The sequence below is a fragment of the Rhinopithecus bieti genome, unplaced genomic scaffold, assembly GCF_001698545.2.
Source record: "Rhinopithecus bieti isolate Rb0 unplaced genomic scaffold, ASM169854v2 scaffold_28846, whole genome shotgun sequence".
Lineage (NCBI taxonomy): Eukaryota > Metazoa > Chordata > Mammalia > Primates > Cercopithecidae > Rhinopithecus > Rhinopithecus bieti.
Genome location: NW_016813231.1, coordinates 468,247 through 474,713, shown reverse-complemented (window position 1 = coordinate 474,713; position 6,467 = coordinate 468,247).

The window sequence follows — 6,467 nt, the reverse complement described above, 5'->3', positions numbered from 1 at the left end:
ACAAACCAAACCAAAACAACAAAAAAACAAAAAAACTCCACAAAACCCAGTACCTGATGTATTCACAGCTGAATTCTACCAGCTGGTACCATTCCTATAGAAATGATTCCAAAAAATGAGGAGGAGGTACTCCTCTCCAACTCATTCTATGAGGCCAGCATCATCCTGATACCAAAGTCTGGCAGAGAAACAACAACAAAAAAAGAAAACCTCAGGCCAATATCTTTGATGAACATCAATGCAAAAATCCTCAACAAAATACTTGCAAACTGAATCCAGCAGCATATCAAAAAACTAACCCACCATTATCAAGTAGGCTTCATCTATGAGGTGCAATGTTGATTTACCATATGCAAATCAATAAGTATGATTCATCAAATAAAACTAAAGACAAAAACCACATGATTATCTCAGTTATTATCTCAATAGATGCAGAAAAGGCTTTTGATAAAATTCAACACGATTTCATATTAAGAGCGAGACTCCGTCTCAAAAAAAAAAAAAAAAAAAAAAAAAAAGACTCTCAACAAACTACGTTTTGAAGGGGAATACCTCTAATAAGAGTCATCCATGAAAACCTCACAGCCACATTATACTGAATGGGCAAAACCTGAAAGAATTCCTCTTGAAAACCAGTACAAGACAAGAATGCCCTCTGTCACCATTCCTATTCAATATAGTATTGGAAGTCCTAGCCATGGCAATCAGGCAAGAACAAGAAATAAGGGGTGTCCAAATAGGCAGAGAGAAAGTAAAACTATCTCTGTTTGCAGACATGAGTCTATAGGTAGAAAACCCAATAGTCTTGGCCCAAAAGCTCCTTAAGCTGATAAACAACTTCAGCAAAGTTTCAGGGTACACAAATCAATGTACATTGATTCCATTCCTGTACAACAACAACAGCCAAACTGAGAGCCAAATCAGAAAGGCAATATTATTCACAATTGCTACAAAAGTATAAAATACCTAGGAATACAGCTAAACAATGAGGTGAAAACTCTCTCAAAGAAATGAGAGAAGACACAAATGAATGGAAAAACATTTCATGGTCATGGATAGGAAGAATCAATATTATTAAAATGGCCATACTGCCCAAAGCAATTTACAGATTCAATGCTATTCCTATCAAACTAACAATGACATTCTTCACAGAACTAGAAAAGACTATTTTAAAATTCATATGGAACCAAAACAAAGCTCAAATAACCAAGGCAATCCCAAGCAAAAAGAACAAAGGTGGAGGCATTATGTTACCTGACTTTAAACTATATTATGGGGTTACAGCAACCAAAACAGTATGATACTGGTACATAAACAGACACATAGACTGTATTAGTCCATTGTCACACTGTTATAAAGAAACTAATTGAGACTGAGTAGTTTATAAGGAAAAGAAGTTTAATTGACTCACAGTTCTGCATGGCTGGGGAGGCCTCAGGAAACTTACAATCATGGTGGAAGGTGGAAGGTAAGCCAGGCATGTCTTACATGGCAGCAGGAGAGTGAGAGAGAGCAGGGGAAATGCCAGACACTTATCAAACAACCAGAACTTGTGAGAACTCCCTTGCTATCATGAGAACAGCATGGGGAAATTGCCTCCATGATCTAGTCCCTCCCACCAGGTTCCTCCCTCGAAATGTGGGGATTACAATTCAAGATGAGATTTGGGTGGGAACACAGAGCTAAACCATATCATTCTACCCATGACCCCTCCCAAATCTTATGTTATTTTCACATTTCAAAACCAATCATGCCTTCCCAGTAGTCCCCCAAAGTCTTAACTCATTCCAGCATTAACCCAAAAGTCCAAGTTCAAAGTCTCATCTGAGACAAGGCAAGTCCCTTCTGCCTATAAGCCTGTAAAACAAAACAAAACAAAACAAAACAAAACAAAACAAAACAAAACAAAACAAAACAAGTTAGTTACTTCCAAGATACAATGGGGGTACAGGCTTTGGGTAAATGTTCCCATTCCAAATAAGAGAAACTGGCCAAAAACAAAGGGACCACAGGCTCCATTAAATCTTTTTTTTTTTTTTTTTTTTTTTTTGAGATGGAGTTTTGCTCTTGTTGCCCAGGTTGGAGTGCAATGGTGCAATGTCGGCTCACTGCAACCTCTGCCTCCCGGGTTCAAGCGATTCTCCTGCCTCAGCCTCCCAAGTAGCTGAGATTACAGGCATGCACCACCATGCCTGGCTAAATTTTTGTATTTTTAGTAGAGACAGGGTTTCACCAGGTTAGTCAGGCTGGTCTTGAACTTCTGACCTCAGGTGATCCACCTGCCTTGGCCTCCCAAAGTGGTGGGATTGCAGGTGTGAGCCACTGCACCCAGCCCAGTCATTAAATTTTAAAGCTCCAAAATTTCCTTTGACTCTTTGTCTCACATCTAGCACACCCATGGCTTTGGGTAGCTTTGCTCCTGTGTGTCTGCAGAGTATAGCCCCTGTAGCTGCTTTCATGGGCTGGCATTGAGTGCCTGTGGCTTTTCCAGATGCATGGTGCAAGCTGTTGGTGGATCTACATTTCTGGGGTCTGGAGGATGGTGGCCCTCTTCTCACAACTCCACTAGGCAGTTCCCTATTGGGGACTCTCTGTGGGGGCTCCAACCCCATATTTCCTTTCTGCACTGCCCTAACGGAGGTTCTCCATGAGGGCTCCACCCCTGCAGCAGATTTCTGTCTAGACATCCAGGCTTTTCCATAAATCCTCTGAAATCCAAGCAGAGGTTCTCAAACCTCAACTCTTGTCTTATGCACATCTGTAGGCCCAACACCACAGGGAAGCTGGCAAGGCTTGGGGCTTGCACCTTCTGCAGCAATGGCCTGAGCTGTACCTTGGCCCCTTTTAGCCACAGCTGGAGCTGGAGTGGCTGGGACTCAGGGCATCAAGTCCCAAAGCTGCACAGAACAGCAGGGCCCTGGGCCCAGCCCATGAAGCCACTTTTTCCTTCTAGACCCATGAGTCTGTGATGGGAGGGGCTGCTGTGAAGTTCTCTGACGTGTCCTAAGGACATTTTCCCCATTTTCTTGGCTATTACCATTCAACTCCTTGTTAATTATGTAAATTTCTGCAGCCAGCTTGAATTACTCCTGAGAAAATGGGTTTTTCTTTTCTACCACATAGTCAGGTTGCAAACTTTCCAATCCTTTATGCTCTGCTTCCCTCTTAAACATAAGTTATAATTTCAGACCATCTCTTTGTGAATGCATATAACTGGATGTTTTCAAAATAAGCCAGGTCACCTCTTGAATACTTTGTTGCTTAGACATTTCTTCCCCTAGATACCCTAAATCATTTATCTCAAGTTCAAAATTCCACATATCTCTAAGGTAGGGACAAAATGCTGCCAGTCTCTTTGCTAAAGTATAACAAGAGTGACCTTTGCTCCAGTTCCCCATAAGTTCCTCATCTCCATCTGATCACCTCGACCTGGACTTCATTGTCCATATCACTATCAGCATTTTGGTCAAAACCATTCAAGAAGTCTCTAGGAAGTTCCAAACTTTCACACATCTTCCTGTCTTCTTCTGAGCCCTCCAAACTGTTCCAACCTCTGCCCATTACTCAGTTCCAAAGTCGCTTCCACATATTCAGGTTATCTTTAAAGCAGTACCTCACTATCTCAGTACCAATTCTCTGTGTTAGTCCATTTTCACACTGCTAACTACTTGAGACTGGGTAATTTACAAAGACAAGAGGTTTAACTGACTCACAGTTCTGCATGGCTGGGGAGGCCTCAGGAAACTTACAAACATGACAGGTTTGTAAAGGGTAAGCAAGGGTGTGTCTTACATGCAAAGGGTAAGCAAGGTGTGTCTTACATGACAGCAGGAGAGAGAGAAAGAGAGCAGGGGAAATGGCAGACACTTGTCAAACAACCAGATCTTGTGAGAACCTCCTCACTATCATGAGAACAGCATGAAGGAGACTACCCTCATGATCCAATCACCTCCCATCTCATCCCTCCCTTGACACTTGGGGATTACAATTTGATATAAGATTTGGGTGGGGACACAGAGCTAAACCATGTCATAGGCCAGTGGAACAGAATAGAGAGCTCAGAAATGAGACCACACATTATGACCATCTGATCTTTGACAAAGCTGAGAAAAACAAGCAATGGGGAAAAGACTCCCTATTCAACCAATGGTTCTGGGATAACTGACTAGCCATATGCAGACTGGAGCTGGACCCCTTTCTTACACCCTGTACAAAAAGCAACGAACATGGATTAAAGACTTAAATGTAAAACCCAAAATTATAAAAACCCTAGAAGACAACCTAGACAATACCATCCTGGACATCAGAATGGGCAAATATTTCATAACAAAGACACCAAAAGAAATCACAAGAAAATCAAAAATTGACAAATGAGATCTAATTAAACTTAAGAGCTTCTGCACAACAAAAGAAGCTATCAACAGAGTTAACAGACAACTTACAGAAGGAGAAAATATTTGCAAACTATGCATCCAATAAAGGTCTAATATCCAGCATATATAAGGAACTTAAATTTACAAGAGAAAAACAACGCCATAAAAAAGTAGGCAAAGGACATGAACAGACACTTTTCAAAAGAAGACATACATAGGGCCAAGAATCATATGAAAAAAAAAAGCTCAATATCATTAGAGAAATGCAAATCAAAATCACAATGAGACACTGTCTCACACCAGTCAGAAAGGTTATTAAAAGTCAAAAAATAACAGATACTAGCAAGGTTGGGGAGAAAACAGTTATATACTGTTGGTGGGAGTGTAAATTAATTCAACCATTGTGGAAAGCAGTGTGGTGATTCCTCAAAGAGCTAAAAGCAGAACTACCATTTGATCCAGCAATCTCATTACTGGGTATATACCTAAAGGAATATAAATCATTCTACCATAAAGACACATGCATGTGAATGTTCATTGCAGCATTATTCACAATACCAAAGAAATGGAGTCAACCTAAATGTCCATCAGTGGCAGATTGGATAAAGAAAATATGGTACATGCATACCATGGAGGACTATGCAGCCATAAAAAAGAATGAGATCATGTCTTTTGCAGGAATATAGATGGAGCTGGAGGCCATTATCTTTAGTAAACTAATGCAGGAACAGAAAACCAAATACCACATGTTCTTACTTGTAAGTGGGAGCTACATGATGAGAACTTACGAACACAAAGAATGAAACAGCAGACACTGGGGCCTACTTGAGGGTGGAGGGTGGGAGGAGGGAGAAAGCAAAAAAGCTAACTATTGGGTACTGGGCTTAATACCTGGGTGATGTAATAACCCGTACAATACAGCCCCATTATCAGGAGAACTCCACCTCTGATATTCAACTGGGTTCTTTCCTATTTCCCTAAGCGTCGGCTGGTCTGAGAAATAAAGGTAAAGAGTACAAAAGAGAGAGATTTTAAAGTTGGTGTCTGGGGAGACATCACATATCGGCAGATTCCATGATGCTCCCTGAGATGTAAAACCAGCAAGTTTTATTAGCGATTTTCAAAAGGGGAGGGAGTGTATGGATAGGGTGTGGGTCACAGAGATCACATGCTTCACAAGGTAATAAAATATCACAAAGCAAATGGAGGCAGGATAAGATCACAGGACCACAGGATGGGGTGAAATTAAAATTGCTAATGAAGTTTTGGGCATGCATTGTCATTGATAGCATCTTATCAGGAGACAGGGTTTGAGAGCAGACAACTAGTCTGACCAAAATTTATTAGGTGGGAATTTCCTCATCCTAATAAGCCTGGGAGCTCTATGGGAGACCGGGGCTTATTTCATCCCTTTGTCTATGGCCGTAAAAGACAGCTGCCCCTAAAGTGGCCATTTTAGAGGCCTACCCTTAGGGGCACATTCTCTTTTGCAGGGATGTTCCTTGCTGAGAAAAGAATTCAGCAATATTTCTCCTATTTGCTTTTGAAAGAAGAGAAATATGGCTGTGTTCCGCTCAGTTCACTGGCAGTCAGAGTTTAAGGTTATCTCCCTTGTTCCCCGAACATTGCTGTTATCCTGTTCTTTTTTCAGGGTGCCCAAATTTCGTATTGTTCAAGCACACATGCTCTACGAACAATCTGTGAAGTTAACATAATCGTCACAGGGTCCTGAGGCGACATACATCCTCCTCAGCTAACAAAGATGACGGGATTAAGAGATTAAAGTAAAGACAGGCATAGGAAATCTCAAGGGTATTGACTGGGGAAGTGTCAAGTGTCCATGAAATCTTCACAATTTATGTTCAGAGATTACAGTAAAGACAGGTGTAAGAAATTATAAAAGTATTAATTTGGGGAATTAATAAATGTCCATAAAATCTTCACAATTTCTGTTCTTCTGCCATGGCTTCAGCCGGTCCCTCCATTCAGGGTCCCTGACTTCCTGCAATACCCCATGACATGAGTTTACCTATGTAAGAAACCTTCACGTGTTTCTAAAATAGAAAACCTAAAATAAAAGTTAAAAAAAAAAAG